The 19,386-nt window shown below is 44.8% G+C and overlaps 1 protein-coding gene across 5 annotated transcripts in view; it reads right to left on the minus strand.

Annotated features, from left to right (window-relative positions):
- The window catches only part of RIN2 (Ras and Rab interactor 2), a 208,786-nt gene that overhangs the window by 126,515 nt on the left and 62,885 nt on the right, over window positions 1-19,386 (minus strand). Inside the window, exon 1 of one of the 5 annotated variants that reach the window (XM_055430559.2) lies at window positions 17,755-17,924. The exons of the other annotated variants lie outside the window; for them this stretch is intronic. The gene's annotated coding sequence lies outside the window, so the exon portion shown is untranslated. Of the gene's footprint in view, window positions 1-17,754; window positions 17,925-19,386 lie in introns of those variants that run through there. 5 annotated transcript variants of the gene reach the window in all.

The raw sequence follows: 19,386 nt of genomic DNA on the forward strand, positions 1-19,386 counted from the left end.
TGCTTAAACCACTCAGTTCGTCTATGGCAGCCCTCGTCTATATATTATAACCAGACTCGGTTACATTTCGAGAACTCCGAGGCTTGGCTCAGATGAATAAGGCAACCAGCTCATTCAACATGGTGCCTTTTGAATCTTTCCTTCCTCACATGTCCAAAGTTTCTCCTCCTCTAGGTTGACAGCCCTGAATTTGACAAGAAGGAAAAATGACTGAAATCTTTAGTTTCAGCCCATATCTCCTTTGTCAACATGGCAGCTGTTGTCATGGAAATGAGAGATCTACGTGGGAGCCGAGCAATCTCAAGACTTTGGGACTGTTCAATGGAGCCAATGCTGCCAAGTGGGCAGAAAGGACAAGGCCTAGAAGCTTCTTGTTGGGTGTAGCAACAGGAAGGAGGAGCTAAGAAATGGGAGGGAAATGGAAAAGTCAGCCTTTTACACATATTATTCTACTTGACATTCTTGTCCATCTTGGGATGGAGGTACCATCTACAATTAATGACTGGTACAGCTATGACGGCTTCCCAGGTGGCGCTAGTGGTAGAGAACACACCAGCCAATGCAGAAGATGTAAGAGACGCGAGTTCAGCCCCTGGATCAGGAAGATCCCCTGAAGAAGGGCATGGCAATCCACTTTAGTATTCTTGCCTGGAGAATCCCACGGACAGAGGAGCCTGGTGGGCTACTGTCCATAGGGTCTCAAAGAGTTGGACACAACTGAAGCAACTTCGTATGCAAGCACAGAGCTATGATGGAAACCAGGTGTGCTTGACTCCCAAGAGTCCCCTCCTTCTATGGCGCCTTCTATTCTGTTCCTGAGGGTGAAGGCTCAAGGGTGTCAGTGTCTCTGCAGCCTCCGCTAGCTCAGCCCCCTGGAAAGTGAGTGGATACTTCATTTCCTGTTCCTGCCAGTTACTGTCCCCTAGGAGACTCAGCTCTATTTCACTTGTCCCAACATTCTAAGGATGAAACCCCTGGGAGGGCCTGGTGTGTGGCTGGACCACACTGACTCCCTCCTAAGCCCACAGTCGCACCCTCTCCCAGCTCCTGGTGACTGAGTTTCAGCCTCCTCACCAGGAATGCACCCAAGCCAACGGAGCACCCTGTCCACCTGCACCCTTGTGTCCATCTGATATGAAAACTGGAAGAGTGCCTTTTGCTGGACACAGATGGTGAAGGGCCATGAGACACCCGGGTGGCGGAAAACGCCTGGCTGCAGTCGATGTGGACACGCTTCTCACTTGATAGTCAAGATTCAGTTTTCCCCTTTGGCCACTTTGGTCCCACTGTCCCCTTTTGGCTGCCAGGAGGGCAGCTTCGAAGGCCTCCGGAGTACGTGTCCATTCAATCCTGCCTGCCTTTATGTAAGTTCCCCAGGAGAAGTTCCATAACTGCATTTTATGGAGCTGCCTGCTCCACTTCTCAGTCTCAGAAATCCCTCTTAGTTCAGAGTGTATTATTCCACATCTCCACCTCCCAGCACCTGGAGTGGAGGGGTGCTCCCACATCTCCCCAGGGTAGTCCTGCAGCTGCCACAGCCTCCAAGGATCCTCTCCCAGCTCTGGGGTCTGAACTCAGCGGCTTCGACCTGCTCTCGATCCACTTTGAGACACAGAATCGACAGCAGTGGTCCCGCCTTCTTCCTGCATGGCCTGTGGTTCTGCCAGCTTCCTCCTGGTTCTGCCCACAGCCTGGGCAGCTCCACCCCAGTTTTGCCAGAGTCTAATTATGAGAAGCAGACCTAAACATTCATCCTGGTCTGTAGGAAAACAGATGAGATCATGGAACTACTGACATTGATCTTTTTTTTAGGAAAATTTATGAAGAATAGGGAAGGAGTCAGCAGATTAGGATTGGGAAAATGTTATTTCAAGGGGAGATTTTATTTCCCGAATATGGTCAAGAAAGAAATATTAAGCTAGTGGGTTGTGCAGAACAGTGATGCCCAGGACACATGAGCGTGCTGCCCCTAAAACACGAACCTCTTGACGTTTTAGTGTCTCTCAGCAATAGGGCAGGGGCTATGTTTGACTTCATGAAGGAGTTTAACAAGCCTCTCAAAATATTCTAAGAGATACAGTGCGGGTGGGAAGGCAATATAGGCTGCTAACCTAACCACAAAGCCACTAGAATACATCTATTCTTTCAGGTCCTTGGACCAAAACCTAACAGTGTTGGGTCTCTTTCTGCTTCATTTCTGCCAATCAGCTGAATTCATCTTTGCAACTTAACCCCTGGACTACTTCCAGCCTCATGTAGATTCAGCTTGACCCAACTTTCATTCTCCCCTTGGAAGAAAATACATTGACTTCGGCATGCAACTGAATTGTCGAGAGAAATCAGAGAATGGCAATGACAGGCGGGCAGAGATTTTTTAATAGGATATGAAAAGCAAGTGCGTGCAACCATCTCCACAGAACATTTAAAAGGGGGAAACCATTAAAAAAGGGATAAACTAGACTTCATTTAAATGAAAAAATTTGAAAATTAAAAAAAATAAAAATTTGGTCCAATGAAACACATTATTAAAAAGCAAATATACAAAGAACTTATACTCAGAATACATTTTTTAAAAACCCTGAAAACCAGTAAGAAAAAAGACAAAATGAATTTTTTAAAGGAGCAAAAGATTTTAATATAACCCTTCATGAAAGAGACTATGCAAATCTAAAGCACATGAAAAGGTGTTCAATGCTATTACTCCTAAGGAAAATCAGAATTAAAACCATAATAAGATACATCCATGTAAGCAGTCGCATAGATAAAATTTAAAATCATATCAAGTGTTCCAACAATGAGGAGAAACTGGAAGTCTCCTACACTGCTGGAAGGAGTAAAATTTGGTCCAACCATGCTGGGAAACTGGATTATCTACTAATATTTATGCTCACTCTGTAACAAGGAGTTCTAGGTCTAGCTATACCTCTAGGATGGGGCTTCCCAGGTGGCACTAGTGGTAAAGAATCTGCCTGCCAATGCAGGAGACATAGAGCCTCGGGTTCAATCCCTAGGTTGGGAAGATCCCCTGGAGGAGGGCATGGCAACCCACTCCAGTATGGACAGAGGAGTCTGGTGGGCTATGGTCCATAGATCACAAAGAGTCATACAGGACTTAGCACGCGTGCATCTAGGATAAATGAGTGTACATGCCGACAAAAGGACGAGAATATCCATGGCAACCTAATTCACAGCAGTGCAAACTTCTAACAACTTAAATATCTAAGAACAGAAAAATGGATAAACAAATGATGTTCAGCTCAGTTCAGTTCAGTCGCTCAGTCGTGTCCGACTCTCTGCGACCCCATGAATCACAGCACGCCAGGCCTCCCTGTCCATCACCAACTCCCGGAGTTCACTCAAACTCATGTCCATCGAGTCGGTGATGCCATCCAGCCATCTCATTCTCTGTCGTCCCTGTCTCCTCCCACCCCCAATCCTTCCTAGCATCAGATTCTTTTCCAGTGAGTTAATGCGTCGCATGAGGTGGCCAAAGTATTGGAGTTTCAGCTTTAGCATCAGTCCTTCCAATGAACAACGAGGATTGATCTCCTCTAGAATGGATTCCCTTGCAGTCCAAGGGACTCTCAAGAGTCTTCTCCAGCACCACAGTTCAAAAGCACCAATTCTTCGGCGATCAGCTTTCTTCACAGTCCAACTCTCACATCCATACATGACCACGGGAAAAACCATAGCCTTGACTAGACGGACCCTGGTTGGCAAAGTAATGTCTCTGCTTTTTAATATGTTATCTAGGCTGGTCATAACTTTCCTTCCAAGGAGTAAGCGTCTTTTAATATCATGGCTGCAATCAGCATCTGCAGTGATTTTGGAGCCCAAAAAAATAAAGTCTGACACTGTTTCCACTGTTTCCCCATCTATTTCCCATGAAGTGATGGGACCAGATGCCATGATCTTCGTTTTCTGAATGTTGAGCTTCAAGTCAAACTTTTCACTCTTCTCTTTCACTTTCATCAAGAGGCTTTTGAGTTCCTCATCACTTTCTGCCATAAGGGTGGTGTCATCTGCATATCTTAGGTGACTGATATTTCTCCCAGCAATCTTGATTCCAGCTTGTGCTTCTTCCAGCCCAGCATTCCTCATGAAGCACTCTGCATATAAGTTAAATAAGCAAGGTGACAATATACAACCTTGACGTACTCCTTTTCCTATTTGGAACCAGTCTGTTGTTCCATGTCCAGTTCTAACTGTTGCTTCCTGACCTGCATACAGGTTTCTCAAGAGGCAGGTCAGGTCGTCTGGGATTCCCATCTCTTTCAGAATTTTCCATAGTTTATTGTGATCCACACAGTCAAAGGCTTTGGCATAGTCAATGAAGCAGAAATAGATGTTTTTTCTGGAACTCTCTAGCTTTCTCCATGATCCAGCGGATGTTGGCAATTTGATCTCTGGTTCCTCTGCCTTTTCTAAAACCTGCTTGAACATCTGGAAGTTCACGGTTCACATACTGCTGAAGCCTGGCTTGGAGAATTTTGAGCATGACTTTACTAGCATGTGAGATGAGTGCAATTGTGCGGTAGTTTGAGCATTCTTTGACATTCCCTTTCTTTGGGATTGGAACGAAGATTGACCTTTTCCAGTCCTGTGGCCACTGCCGAGTTTTCCAAATTTGCTGGCATATTGAGTGCAGCACTTTCACAGCATCATCTTTCAGGATTTGAAATAGCTCAATTGGAATTCCATCACCTCCACTAGCTTTGTTCGTAGTGATGCTCTCTAAGGCCCACTTGACTTCACATTCCAAGATGTCTGGTTCCAGGTAGTGATCACGCCATCGTGATTATCTTGGTCGTGAAGATCTTTTTTGTACAGTTCTTCTGTGTATTCTTGCCACCTCTTAATATCTTCTGCTTCTGTTAGGTCCATACCATTTCTGTCCTTTATCGAGCCCATCTTTGCATGAAATGTTCCCTTGATATCTCTAATTTTCTTGAAAAGATCTCTTGGTTTTCCTATTCTGTTGTTTTCCTCTATTTCTTTGCATTGATCGCTGAGGAAGGCTTTCTTATCTCTCCTTGCTATTCTTTGGAACTCTGCATTCAGATGCTTATATCTTTCCTTTTCTCCTTTGTTCTTCGCTTCTCTTCTTTTCACAGCTATTTGTAAGCCCTCCTCAGACAGCCATTTTGCTTTTTTGCATTTCTTTTCCATGGGGATGGTCTTGGTCCCTGTCTCCTGTACAATGTCACGAACCTCCGTCCAGAGTTCATCAGGCACTCTATCTATCAGATCTAGACCCTTAAATCTATTTCTTACTTCGACTGTATAATCATAAGGGATTTGATTTAGGTCATATCTGAATGGTCTAGTGGTTTTCCCTACTTTCTTCAATTTAAGTCTGAATTTGGCAATAAGGAGTTCATGATCTGAGCCACAGTCAGCTCCTGGTCTTGTTTTTGCTAACTGTATACAGCTTCTCCATCTTTGGCTGCAAAGAATATAATCAATCTGATTTCGGTGTTGACCATCTGGTGATGTCCATGTGTAGAGTCTTCTCTTGTGTTGTTGGAAGAGGGTGTTTGCTATGACCAGTGCGTGCTCTTGACAAAACTCTATTAGCCTTTGCCCTGCTTCATTCCGTACTCTAAGGCCAAATTTGCCTGTTACTCCAGGTGTTTCTTGACTTCCTACTTTTGCATTCCAGTCCCCTATAATGAAAAGGACATCTTTTTTGGGTGTTAGTTCTAAAAGGTCTTGTAGGTCTTCATAGAACCGTTCAACTTTGGCTTCTTCAGCATTACTGGTTGGGGCATAGACTTGAATTACTATAATATTGAATGGTTTGCCTTGGAAACAAACAGAAATCATTCTGTTGTTTTTAAGATTGCATCCAAGTACTGCATTTCGGACTCAAATTTTGTTGACCATGATGGCTACTCCATTTCTTCTAAGGGATGCGAGAGACGCCGGCCCCGGTGGCGCAGACGCAAGAGACATCGGCTCGGCGCAACCGACCACACGCAGAAGCTGGCCGAGAGGAGCTACCCCACGTCCAAGGTAAGGTACAGCGGCTGCGCTTTGCTGGAGCAGCTGTGAAGAGATATTCCATGACCAAGGTAAGAGAAACCCAAATAAAATGGTAGGTATTGCGAGAGGGCATCAGAGGGCAGACACACTGAAATCATAATCACAGAAAACTAGTTGATCTCATCACATGGACCACAGCCCTGTCTAACTCAATGAAACTAAGCCATGCCGTGTGGGGCCACCCAAGATGGACGGGTCATGGTGGAGAGGTCTGACAGAATGTAGTCCACTGGAGAAGGGAATGGCAAACCACTTCAGTATACTTGCCTTGAGAACCCCATGAACAGTATCAAAAGGCAAAATGATAGGATACTGAATGAGGAATTCCCCAGGTCGGTAGGTGCCCAGTATGCTACTGGAGATCAGTGGAGAAATAACTCCAGAAAGAATGAAGGGATGGAGCCAAAGCGAAACAAATACCCAGTTGTGGATGTGACTGGTGATAGAAGCAAGGTCCGATGCTGTAAAGAGCAATATTGCATAGGAACCTGGAATGTTAGGTCCATGAATCAAGGCAAATTGGAAGTGGCCAAACAGGAGATGATAAGAGTGAACGTCAACATTCTAGGAATCAGTGAACTAAAATGGACTGGAATAGGTGAATTTAACTCAGATGACCATTATATCTACTACTGTGGGCAGGAATCCCTTAGAAGAAATGGAGTAGCCATCATGGTCAACAAATGATGTTATATTCATACTAAGTATTCAGGGATTAAAAGGAACAGATTGCTGATATAGAGCAAAAGAAGCAAGTCACAACGGTGTATATACTTCAAGCCACAAATTAGGCAAAACCAAACTATGGTGACATCTATCAGAGTTTCGGCCACTCTTATTCAGGAATAATATTGACAAAAACCATCTGATATGATGGAGACATAAGAGATGTGGGTTCTCTTACATCTCTTGGTTCTCTTATATCTCTCACGTCTCCACAGCACTTTGTGGACTAAAACATCGAGGCTACAGGTGTGTGATGCGAAAAGTTCACTAAGTTGCATATATAAGATTTTTCTTTTATTGTATGAAAATTATGTCTCAATAAATATACATTTTTTTTTTAAATGAGGGCAGATAGAGGCTAAGATATTCCAGTAAAGGTCTCAAAAATACAAAAAGCAGCCTCTCTTCCTATTTCTTCTTTACTAGCCACCCTGCAGAGTCTAGAATCACTCCATTTGGGGTCCTAGACCCATTTCTTTTCTTTTTTTCTCATATCACCCCAAACTATGAATCTTTTATTCTAGCTCTAATAAATTTCTTGCCACTATACGAAATGTGAAAATACCATGAGTCCACCTTTTTTTCTTCTTACTGAGATTGCCTATATCTTTCAAAAATTTATTTTTAATTTAATATTGGAGTATAGTTGATTTACAATGCTGTGTTAGTTTCAGGTGTGCAGCAAAGCGGTTCAGTTATACATTCTTTCTCATATTACTATATCCATTATTTTTTGTATTCTTTTCTCATTTAGGTTATTACAGAATATCGAGTAGTATTCCCTATTTCTGTTGACCAATAACTGGAATGCTTCAATGGAGAAATACTAAATTTGACAGCCTCTAAGTCACCAGTGATCGCAGAAGGTCGATGGTTTCACACACTACCCAGTACGCTGAACACTGCCAATGAAATCATCACATCACACTTTCTTATCCTTTAGAATTTATTTCAATTTTATTGAAGAAGGTCTCAAGCCAGAAGGCTTATCTAGACATATGGTGCTATTATATATAATTTTTATGCATACATTAAAGAAAATAAGAATATAATTGGTTGATATAGTCCTAAAACTCCTTCATAGACCAAATCTGGTCTTTCAAGAGCATCACTGTGCAGGACCTTTTAAAAGAGTGCTCCCCACTCTAGTCTGTGGGAATCTCTTCCCAGCCTTTGCCACCAACAGCGCACATCCGATACTGGTATTTTCTTTATCTCATAGGAGGAATCAATGAGAGGTTTTCAGATAAAAACCTAGATTCTTATTCCTTCCTTGAATGGTCCTGAAATGCTATGTGGACTGAAATGCTGAGGCTCCAGGAGTCCACTCAGGCCCCCAAGAATAACAAGCAGGTTTGCACACAACCAGGAAAGGACAACCACTCCATGTTCACGTGGCCCTCAGGGACTACAAGATGCCCCCAACCTGTGATACCCACAATTTCAGAGACATAAATGAATATATAAAGTATCTCATCCTAAGTCATGGTCAGTGACTGACTGACTGGAGGGTTTTGCAAACACCTTAAATCTCAACAGGATGATCAGCCTGAGGTCACAGAGGAGTCATTTCACTTATATCTCTAAAACTACCATCCAGTTGTACCTAAAGAAAAAGTGGAGATTCAGAGTGACCTGAGCACAGGTTTCAAAAGGGTAGGACAAAAAATAAGTTGACCACACTACTCCCACCTAAAGGGAGGTGGCCTCCTGGTAGCTGTCATGGGTATTTTCCTGTAGAGGAGGTGGGCACCTTCAGCTACCAGACCTGTATCCTTCAAGTCATTCAGATCATCCCACCGTGCCCCTTGTCCCGTCTCCACGTTCATAAGCACAATTTGAATTATGACCTGGTGCTCTAAGTAGGTTTCCTAGAAGAAAAGGACACACTGAGTGGATGGTGAGAATTACCGATCCACAGCATATTCCTCTTTCTTACTGCAAATCCATCTGCTGGCACCTTGGTTCATGTGACAGCTGTGAGTTAGGTCAGTTAGTGGGAGTCCACGTGAGCTGCAGTCACCACATGTACACGCTGGCAGAAAGCAACAGGATCCAGCTATCCACCCCCCTCCAAGTCTTCATGCCTTTCTTCATCTGCACCCTCTGCGGGTCCCCCCAGGAGAGGCAGAGCATACTTCCCTGCCCCCATGACGCTGGGCTTGGTTGTGTGACATGCTTTGTCCAACAGGATCAGTGACGTGGGCGCCAGCTTCACAAGTACTTGGGCAGCAGGATTTGTGCCCTAATGTCTCTGTCCCCATACAAGGACCCATCTCAGACAGCCCAGGAGGCTGAGACACGTCTGCACCTGAACCAGCCCAGGCCTGGGAGCCACGCACAGACGAGCTCCAGCCAACTCACAGACGTGAGCGTGAGAAGGAAGGGCTTGTGGTCATGAGCCTCGCGTTTGGGGCGCTTTGTTAAGCAGCACCATTGAAGATGACAGCTGACTGACGCACATTTCCAGCCAGTCTCACTGAAGCTGTCACAGTGCCATCAGTGACGTGCAGTTATCCCACCTGGAGCTCTTGGGAGCCCAGGGCTCCCTGTCCCTCTGGGTCTAGGGCAGCTGGGTAGGCCTCCCTGGGGCTGGAACTTCTTCCAACCCTCTTAAGCTTTCCTTGTCTCCAAGTTTCACCTGTGTCTGGGACTCTGAAACTGCACTGAACCTCCCTGGGCCCAGTATCACCTCTCAGTATCTAGACCTCTTCTCCCAAACCCACCCTGTCTGCTTCAAGGGGGCTTTTCTCTCTGCCCCCTTGCTCCGCTGTCTTCTGCCCCTGCCCTGGTCCCCAGCTGGCTTGGAGGTCACTGTCAGAGTGCAGTGCCAATGGGATATACGTATAATGCTGCATAATGGGATATACGGAACCAGGGGCGAGCATTGGGTGAGAAAAGTGCAGGGAGCATCTTTGCTGAATTCAGGTCCCCCCACCCGACCTCCTAGTAGTCTGTGCTGCACTTTTAGCCACATCTAGGACTGTGTTGCTGCAAACAGAAGGCAAGATGACACGGTGGCCAGATGGCCTGTGAGAGCCATAGACTACATCACCCATGACCAGGTATGCTATGTCCCCCGTCCGGAATCCGGCCAGAGTCCACACTAATGAGATGTACAGCATTTCTCGTTACAAACCATCACCCTTAGGAGAAACGACAGCCCCCCCGGAGCCAGACGGACGTTCGGAGACAGTGAACAGCCCCACCTTCCTCAGGGGCCTCACTCGATTCTGTGCTGGGCAAAAGGAGGGCTGTGGGATGGGGCTAGACCTGCTTAGAAAAAGACATGGGGAAGGTCCTCGCAATATTAGCTTATGGGGAAGGTCATTGATGATGTGGGATTAAAGCAAATGTCAACAGCCTCTGTCCTTGGGCTCATTTTCCCAAGGGGCCTGGCTCACAGCTCCCCGGGGACGCCGTGTCCACAGCATGGCCACTTTCAGAGAACACTGAAATTTACTTTAATGAGAACAGTCACTTGTATAAAACCCAACACAGAGGCAGGAGGAGATGAAGGAAAAAGGGACTTGTTCCTTTCCGATAAATCACAAGGAACAAAGAGGGAAAACTTGGATCTCTAAAAAACTGTTTTGTTTTGTTTTTTTCCCCGAGCCTCATAGATGAAACTTCACATTTTCTGGAGGCCGCTGTTTTGCGGCATTAAGAGACTTGTATTTTAATATAAAAACCACACAACCCTTGCCTTTTCTGTGCTGTGCCATTATCTGACTCTTGGCAGACTTCAAATTCTTCCTTTTAAAATGATTTCCTTTTGGAGGTCAGCTGAAAGGCCGACTCAAGCACCACATTGATAGAACTGAGCTCTTAAAAGCAGCCATTATGGGTCCCAGTAGAAAAACACTCTGTGGTGCCAGCCTTCCGAGACATCAGGCCTCAAACGTGGCTTTGTGTCAACGCAGCTGGATCCACAGGCGAAAAGTTAAAAGACTGCTTTAAAAATGTTTCCACTTCTGGAGAGGGAGGCCCCTCTCCCTGCAACTGTGATGCCGAACACAAGAGAGCTGGGCTAGAAGGATGTTCCACCAGGGCAGCCGTGGACCGAACTTCCATGCCCAGAGCTTGACCTGTCTTCAAGGCTCTCTCCTTATATCCTGCTGGGCAGGCGGCACCCACAAGTGCCCTGAGAGCTGGTGAACATCACAGTCCAGAAGGAAAAGTCATACTTTTCTGACTGTTAATATTTCAATGACAAAATCTTAAAACCGTTTATTTATTCTGCAGGCAGGACGAGCTCATCGGGAACCAGAATTTTTTTTTTTAACCGGTAGGCAGCTTTACTACAGTGATTCATGGGGTCGCAAAGAGTCGGACACGACTGAGCGACTGAACTGAACTGAACTGAAGATTTTAATACCTGCTGAATTCTCTTAAAACTCCTCCCAGGAGCTTGACTTTTCTCGCTGCACGGGACTCCCTAAGGTAAGGACCGTTGTACAGAATGAATGGACTAAAGTAAGACAGGAGTCACAGATACTCAGGGCAAAAGCCAAATTATCTGGATGATTTAAATGGCTGACCACTGGTGAAGAACTGAAAAATTGGTTTCACTCTTGTTAATAGAGAAACGGAGGCATATCAACATGAGTAGGAGTTTACTGGAGCAAAAAGAGATTCAAATTGGGCAGCACCTAGTATGAAAGGTAGAAGGAGCTCCCAGGAGCCGTACAAAATGAAAGACTTCCCCAGGGAGAGGGAGTGGGATCCAGGAAGTTATACCAGGTGAAAAGGTGGGATGGTTACGGTAGAGTCATTTCCTTTGGGGGACAGCAGTGGTCTATCAGGCAGGCGACCTCACTACCCCTGATCACCTATTCCTGAGTGTGACTGGTTTAAGATTCCATTTCTGGGAGAGCTGAAACTGTCATGACCTCGGTTTGGTGAAGTGGGGCCTAGCATCAGCAACTGCACTTGGGGGCCGGTTGTCTTATTTTTAATACTCAACATGGGAAGAGGATTGTCACTGATTGGTAGGGACAGACCACACATCTTTGACTCTGTTTAAGTCAGCTCTTTAATATACATATGCAAAAATATGCCAATTATACACAGACAGCCTGATGAATTTCCAGAAAGTTGGCACACCTGTAAGCCAGCACGCAGACCAAGAAACAGAATGCCACCAGTCCCTCAGAGGAATCTTCATCCTCTCCTTCCCCCTGGCTTTTATCTTCTCAGGCAGACATCAGCAAATCCATCCCCAACTGTCTGTGTAAAAAAAAGTTTCACTGGAATACAACCACATCCATTCACTTACATATCATCTATATCACCATGAAAGACATGGTGAGTAGTTGCCAGCAAAATCCTACGGCCTGAGGAGCCTAAAATGTTTACTATCTGGACCTAGAAAAAGTTCAAAGACCATTGTTCTAGGGTGGCACTGTCCAGTAGAATATGTAATTTTAAGTTTTCTAGTAGCCAGATTAAAAAGTAAAAAGTGGCCAGAAGATCTCAGTCAACATTTCTCCAAAGAAGACATACAGATGACCAATGGGCCCATGAAAAGATGATCAACATCACTAATTATTAGAGAAATGCAAATCAAAACTATCAACCAATTAAGGAGGTATCACCTCACACTGGTCAGAATGGTCATCACCAAAAAGTCCACAAATAACAAAAGCTGCAGCACATGTGGAGAAGAGGGAATCCTCCTACACTGTTGGTAGGAATGTACAATGGTGCAGCCATGATGAAGTTTCCTTTTATGTTTGTTTTTGGTCATGCCATGCAGTCTGTGGGATTTTAGCTCACTGAGGAGGGATCAAACCTGGGCCATTGGCAGTGAAAGCACAGAGTTCTAAACGCTGGACCACCAGGGAATTCCCTGGAGGTTCCTTTAGAAAGTAAAAATAGAACTACCATATGATCCAGCAATCCCATTCCTGGCCATCTATCTGGAAAAGATGAAAACTCTAAAAGACATATGCACTTCAGTGTTCAATACCAGCACAAGCACAATTCACAATAGCCAAGACACGGAAGCATCCTAAATGTCCATCAACAGACGGATGGATTAAGAAGATGTGGTAAACATATACAATGGAATATTACTCTGCCATAAAAAAGAATGAAATAATGCCATTTGCAACTACATGGATGGACCTAGAGATTATCATGATGAATGAAGAGATAAGCTAGAGAAAGACAAATATTATATGATACTATTTATATGCAGAGTCTAAAAATGATACAAACACACTTATTTACAAAATAGAAATAGACTCACAGACAGAAACAAACTTAGGATTACCAAAGTGGAAGAGGAGGAATAAATAGGGAGTCTGGGATTAACAGATACACACTACTATATATAAACTAGATAAACCACAAGGATTTACTGTATAATATAGGGAACTATACTCAATATCTTGTAATATCTTATAATGGAAAAGAATCTGAAAAAATGTATAAGTGAATCACTTTGCTTTACCCTTGAAAGGAACACAATATGGTAGATCAACTACAGTTTAATAAAAAAGAAAAAAAGTAAAAAGAAATATGTAAAATTAATCTCCATTTATCCAACATATCTAAAATATTATCATTTTAGCATATAGTCAGTATGAACAACTGAGATATTTTCTCTCTTTCATACTGTTTCCAAGCCTGTGTGTGTTTCACAGATCAATTCACTGCAGCTACACTCAAGTGCTGGACAGTCTTATATGGCCAGGGCCCACTCATGTGGACAGCACAGTTCTGGAACACCTTCTGCTCTCGGAACCAGAACTCCAGGACTTATCCCCCCCCACCCTCTGGCTCAACCCCTGCCAGCCGCGTTCCTCCCCTTCAACTAACTGCATGTGCCATTCTGTATAAGCGTCCCTCATTCTTGAAAATATGAATGGAAAACAAACATTCAAAATCCTACAACTCTTAGTTTTAACACATCCCTAGGGCAAAGAAAGGTGAGAGAACTGCTTACAGCCCTTAGAGAAAGGGCAGAATGAGTTGGTGAGGAGAATCAGACCTCATCAGACCTTGTTGGGGGAAATGAGGCCAATAAACAAGCTAAAACAAACCAACACTAAAGATGGCAGAAGAACAGAAGGAAAAGAGAACCTGATGAGCATCCCTTCAGGTATCTTTTGCAATTCAACCATGTGATTATTCCACTGAGCCATGAAAGAATGTTGACTGCAGGACAAGACACGAATTTAATTTTGGTCTGCCTGATGTTACAGAAGCAAATGAGCAAAAGAAAAACTAACTAGCTGCCAATATTTAGGAATTAAGACATACCACTTACCAATGAATTTCTGGCATCTTTGGAAAAATGACAAGGGCCGGGAACAAAGCTTGGATGACAATAGTTGGCGGGATGGACTGGCAGGTGCCCCCGCCCAGAAGGCACATGTGCTTTCTAACCTGCCACAGTCACCTTCTTCCAAGTCATCAAACAACAGTTATGCACCTGTTTACATGGCTCCCTGGCTTTTAGTTTGTACTTCTGCAGTAGACATAACTTTGAGACATCAAGATAACTTTTTGAAATTATGACACGGTAATACTGAAAGCAATACAGTTACATCTACTGGCAATGGGGAAGTTTTTAGCCAGGGTAAAAACTATTATTTATCAGGTTTATAGTCTAGTGTGGTTTCAATCTGGAGGGGCTTTGATCCTTTAGCTTATATTGGTAGAATAGTTGGTCCCAAATTCAGAGGCTGGTGATTTTTCTTATCCTTTAATTATCTGAGCAGCTCCCAAGAGCACCCAACTGTGATCACAAACTCTTTCCAATCACACCGGCCAAAATGGAAAAACAGTCTGCCGACATCATTTCTAAAGTTATTGCCTCTTAAATTATTATGGCTTTGGAGCTGACACACTCAAGGGTTTAAATATGACAGTCAGGAAATGAACAGTTTCGTCTTTGGCATCCCCACTTCAGCTGCTTGTACCTTGAATTTTGTTCATTGACCTATGTCATGCTGTATTAAGTTACAAAGAGTTTATGAGCCATGGCACTGCATGTTTTATAGCCTATGAAATGTATTCTTTATAAAGTCAACATCTTTTATTTGAAAACATTTTGAGGACCAAAATTTACTTGGTCAGAATAATTTTCTACTTCTAACAAGAAGTTCCTCTCAAAAGAAACTCAAAGAAAGTGACTCTGTTCTTCCATGTGGCTTGCCATTTTGTTTTGGAACATCCTGGTAGCCTAAATCTGTCTTTATCAAGCTGGACAGTTTGCAAAGGAACAGCCTCACTGCTCTGAGCCTCAGTTTCCCTGTATTTAGTGTGGGGTAGAGACTGGCGTGGCCAATGTCAACATTACTTATTTATACCAGAATCCCTTTCTTCAATTTGTTTTTCTACGGCTGCACCACGCACAGCATGTGAGACCTTAGTTCGATCAGGGATTGAACTCCCATCCCCTGCCCTGGAAGCACAAAGTCTTAACCACTGGATCACCAGGGAAGTTCCCCCTTTCTTTGATTCACCAGAGAAGGGCAGAGCTGCCTTGTTGATGGGGGTGGGTGTTAGGGCCTCAACTGGGACACCACCCACTTACCCTCCTCACAGGCAGCCCTGGTTGGTCTGAACACAAATGCCCGAATGACTCGCTCATTCCTCTTCTAGGGTGCAGAGTTTCTGAACTAGTCGTTAAAATGGCCCAGGGCAGCAGGGGAGCCTCACAAAAGATTTCCCATCACCTCTATCAGGTGTCTCAACAACCCTGGACCATCCTGTGATCCACTGTCCCCCATGCCCTTCTGCTCTCTGACCCCCACCCATCTACAAGCCCCACCTCCCTCCAGAAAGCTCTCTCAAACACCTGGGGTGTCCTGCCCCCATCCTGCATGGAGCACTAAGATCACAGACACTAAGATCACAGACACCTCGACAGGACGGCAGCGCAGAGGAGGGGCTTGCCGAGGGCCACGCGGCCCCATACTGGTCCGCTGTTCTCCACGGTGAGTCCAGAGCCTCCCCCGATTTCTGACTGTGGTAGAGTCTCAAAGGCTTTGACCTTTGAGGAGGTCACCTTCATCACACAATACACCCCTTTACAATGACAGTACATCACTGTATTACTGGATCATTTTCCACAATGATAATTTTCAGAATAATTTTCTACTTCTAACAAGACGCACCTCTCGAAAGAAACTTAAAGAAAGTGACTCTATTCTCCCCCTTGGCTTGCCATTTTGTTCTGGAATGTGCTAGTGGGGTGTGGTAGCTGAAATCTGAATGAGAGTAGAGAAAGGAGAGGCCCTGACTCTCTGGGTCAGTTATTCATTACAACAGGGGCCTTTTCATTCCACTGGTTGGCAAACCCTGTGAGGCTGCAATGGTTACTCCCAGCTCTGAGTGAAGTTATAGATTTACTTCACTTCAACTGAACTGAGAGAACAAAGGCCAACCCATGTTCAAGGCAGCAATGCCAAACAATCCTAGTAAAGTCCTTTTTTGAAAAAGTTGTTATGCGGTATATACAAGGGACTGAATACAATCCATATGATCAAATGCACCCCAAAGCACAGACATCTTTTAGGGGATGACAGGAGCCAAAGCAGAAAGGAGAAAGTGGGGTTTAAACCCCATGTTGGAGATGATGGGAACACTCCTGAATCTCATTTATGTTTCAACAAAATACTTGCAGCAAATTTTAAGATTTCTAACCTGTGAGTTCCCAGAAAAATAAGGCGTCTGTTGCTTGACTGCTTTGGGGTAAGTCCAGGCACGAGGAGGTGCCCATGACAGGAGCTCTGGAAATGTGCATGGAGAAGGCCAGTGGAGCTCCAGGATCGTAGGGATTTGAAACTTGGTCCCTCACTGCCCATCCCAGACAAAGATGCTCTTCCAGCAATTCAGGGCTTGACTGGATGTGTAAAGACACCTCTGTAATGATCAGTAGTATTTCTGGGTTGGACTCAAGGGTGTGGAGACTCAGCCTTGAGAGGCCTATGAACAGGCTGTGTCAATGTTTATAAAACATTCCTGAAGACTGTGGGGAGGGGCTCGCTGTGGAAAGCAAATGATGATGAGTGTTTGTATGTTAAAAACAAAACTGCAGTGACCTGAACAGGAAGGAAACCTGAACAAGAGGGGATATATGTATATATATGGCCAATTCGTTTTGCCATATAATAGAAACTCACACAACACTGAAGTCACTATACTCCAATAAAAATTAATTTAAAAACCTAAATAAAATCAACAACTTAAAAACAGGAGTGTCTCCTTATTTTAATTTGTGTCTTTCTAGACGCCACCTGCTTCAAGTCACATAAGGGGAATCCAGGCACCTGATGGAGAACAGAGAAGCAACAACCCCCAAACTCTTGCCTAAGTTAAGTGCTGAGAAGCCTGACAACTCTCTCCCGGGCAGGCGCCAGGGGAGAGCCGTGACACCTGGATTCAGCTGGTTCCATCGTGTGACCTTGGACCAGGTATGTTCTGTATGAGTTTTGGTCTCTTTGTTCATAAAATTTGAGGTTGAAATTTCCAGTCCTGAAAAAACTAGCTTTTAGTACTTTTAACCCCTTGACTATAGGAAAAATACGTGCTCAGTGTAATAATACATGGCCCATTCAGAGGATGAGTGAAAATAGAAGACCCTGGGGAACACATGGCACCAGAGGTGGGGAGGGGCAGGCCCCCGGGGAAGCAGAGGTGCAAGAATGGAGCCCAGGGGAGCAGCCAGGGCCTAGGGGCTTGAAAGGAGCAAAGGGACCAGGGCTTTCTCGCCTCCGACAACACTCATGGCACAGCAGAGGAAAAGCACTGGGCCAGGAGCCAAGGGACATGTCTGGCTCCATCGTGGAACTGGTTTTGTGACTCGGGGTAGGTGACTGAGCCTCCCTGAGTTTCCATTTCCTCATCTGTAAACTGTAGGCAGTGGTTCCTACTTCAAAAGAATTTGCTCATGAAAGCTGCAGGCAAGCATGGAGCCTCTACACAGCAGGTCATTCCCACCCAGACAGAAAGGAGGCCTTTCCCTACCTCAGTCTGCACGGAGCTTGTCTCCCGGGGTCCTGTGTTCCTCCCAGAGGACCCGCGTAGTGGTGGAGCCAAGGTTACATAGAGCAGATCCAGGTGAGAACAAACCCCAGGGCACATCGACGGGGCAGCGAGCAGAGGCCAGCACAGGGTTGGACCCAGGCCCTCCACCCACAGTTCCTGCTGGAATCCTGCTAATAAACAGGTCAGTCCACCCACATACAGACTCAAAAGGACTGCAGAGGCCTGCCGAGCTGAGCGGCTGGCACTGTCAGGCCACCGGCAGGCATTCCAGGGACCAGCGGAGGCTTGAGTGAGGTCCTCAGGGATCCGTGTAAGGAGAGGGGTGGTACCCTGGTGTCACCCTACACCCAGAGCCACTACCCACACTGGAGAAACAGGCGCTGGCCGGTGGGTGTGCCAAGGTCTGCTGCGTCACCCAGTCCACTGTGGCCACAGACAGTCCCACACTTCCTCAACAGGCTCACCCAGGCCTTGGGATCAGATCTGACCACATCTGAGATGCTGATTTCCCCAGACAAGAAAGAGCTGTGAAAGGCCAGCCAGTAGCAAGACCCAAGGTGATGCCCAGTGGGGAAGGGTGTGCCGATAGCCACCATCTGCCCCAGGTGCCCCCTGCAACCACCCAGTGTTCCAAAGGCCCCACTCTATCTTCATCTCCTACCAGGGCTAAATTAAACAAAACCCCTCCACTGCTTATTTATCCAAGTTTTGCTCAAAACATCTTTTTTCTCCTGTTTTAAAAGATAATTGCATAAAATTATAATCATAAAACTGTGTTCACGGCCTTACAGAATATAAAGAGGTAACTGGCATGACAAAATTAGCACAAAGGAGAGGACACAGACGAGACAGAAGGGGGACTTCCCTAGTAGCCCAGCGGCTAAGACTCCATGATCCCAAAGCAGGGGGCATGGGTTCCATCCCTGATCAGGGAACTAGACCCGACATGTTGCAACTAAGACCCGGCACAGCCAAATAAATGAATAAGTATACATATATTTTGAAAAGAGTTACACAGAAGCAAACTTGTTGTTTTTGTTGTGATTTTTTTTTTTGTTTGTTTGTTTTTTTTCTGTCATGCCGCATGGCATGCAGGATCTGAGTTCCCCGACTAGGGATCAAATCCACGCCCCTTGCAGCACGTCATCCTAACTGCTAGACTGCCAGGGAAGTCCCAACATTATAACATGTTACCTAAATAACGCTGGGATTAAGCCAAACTTAACTGTTACAAATTAATATGCTAATTATAATCTTCAGCGCAACACTAAGAAAGTAACTAAAAAAGAAACATGAAAAGGGGATTAAAATGGTACACCAAAAAGTATCTATTTAATATAAAAGAAGTCAACACTGGAGGAACAAAGATGCAAAAAGGCATAAGACATACAGAAAATACACATCAAAGTGGCAGATATAAAGCATATATTACCAGTAATTAAATTAAATGTCAATGGATTAAACACTCCAGTAAAACAGACTTGGGCAGAAGAAAAGAATTTCTGATGATCTAACCATATGCTGTCTGTGATGGTTAATTTTGTAATTTTGTATGTAACTTGACTGGACTAAGGCATGCCCTGAAACCTGGTAAAATATCATTTCTGGGTC

Source organism: Moschus berezovskii, chromosome 15 (genome assembly GCF_049115385.1).
Source record: "Moschus berezovskii isolate FMDL1 chromosome 15, NW_MosBer_1.0, whole genome shotgun sequence".
Classification (NCBI taxonomy): domain Eukaryota; kingdom Metazoa; phylum Chordata; class Mammalia; order Artiodactyla; family Moschidae; genus Moschus; species Moschus berezovskii.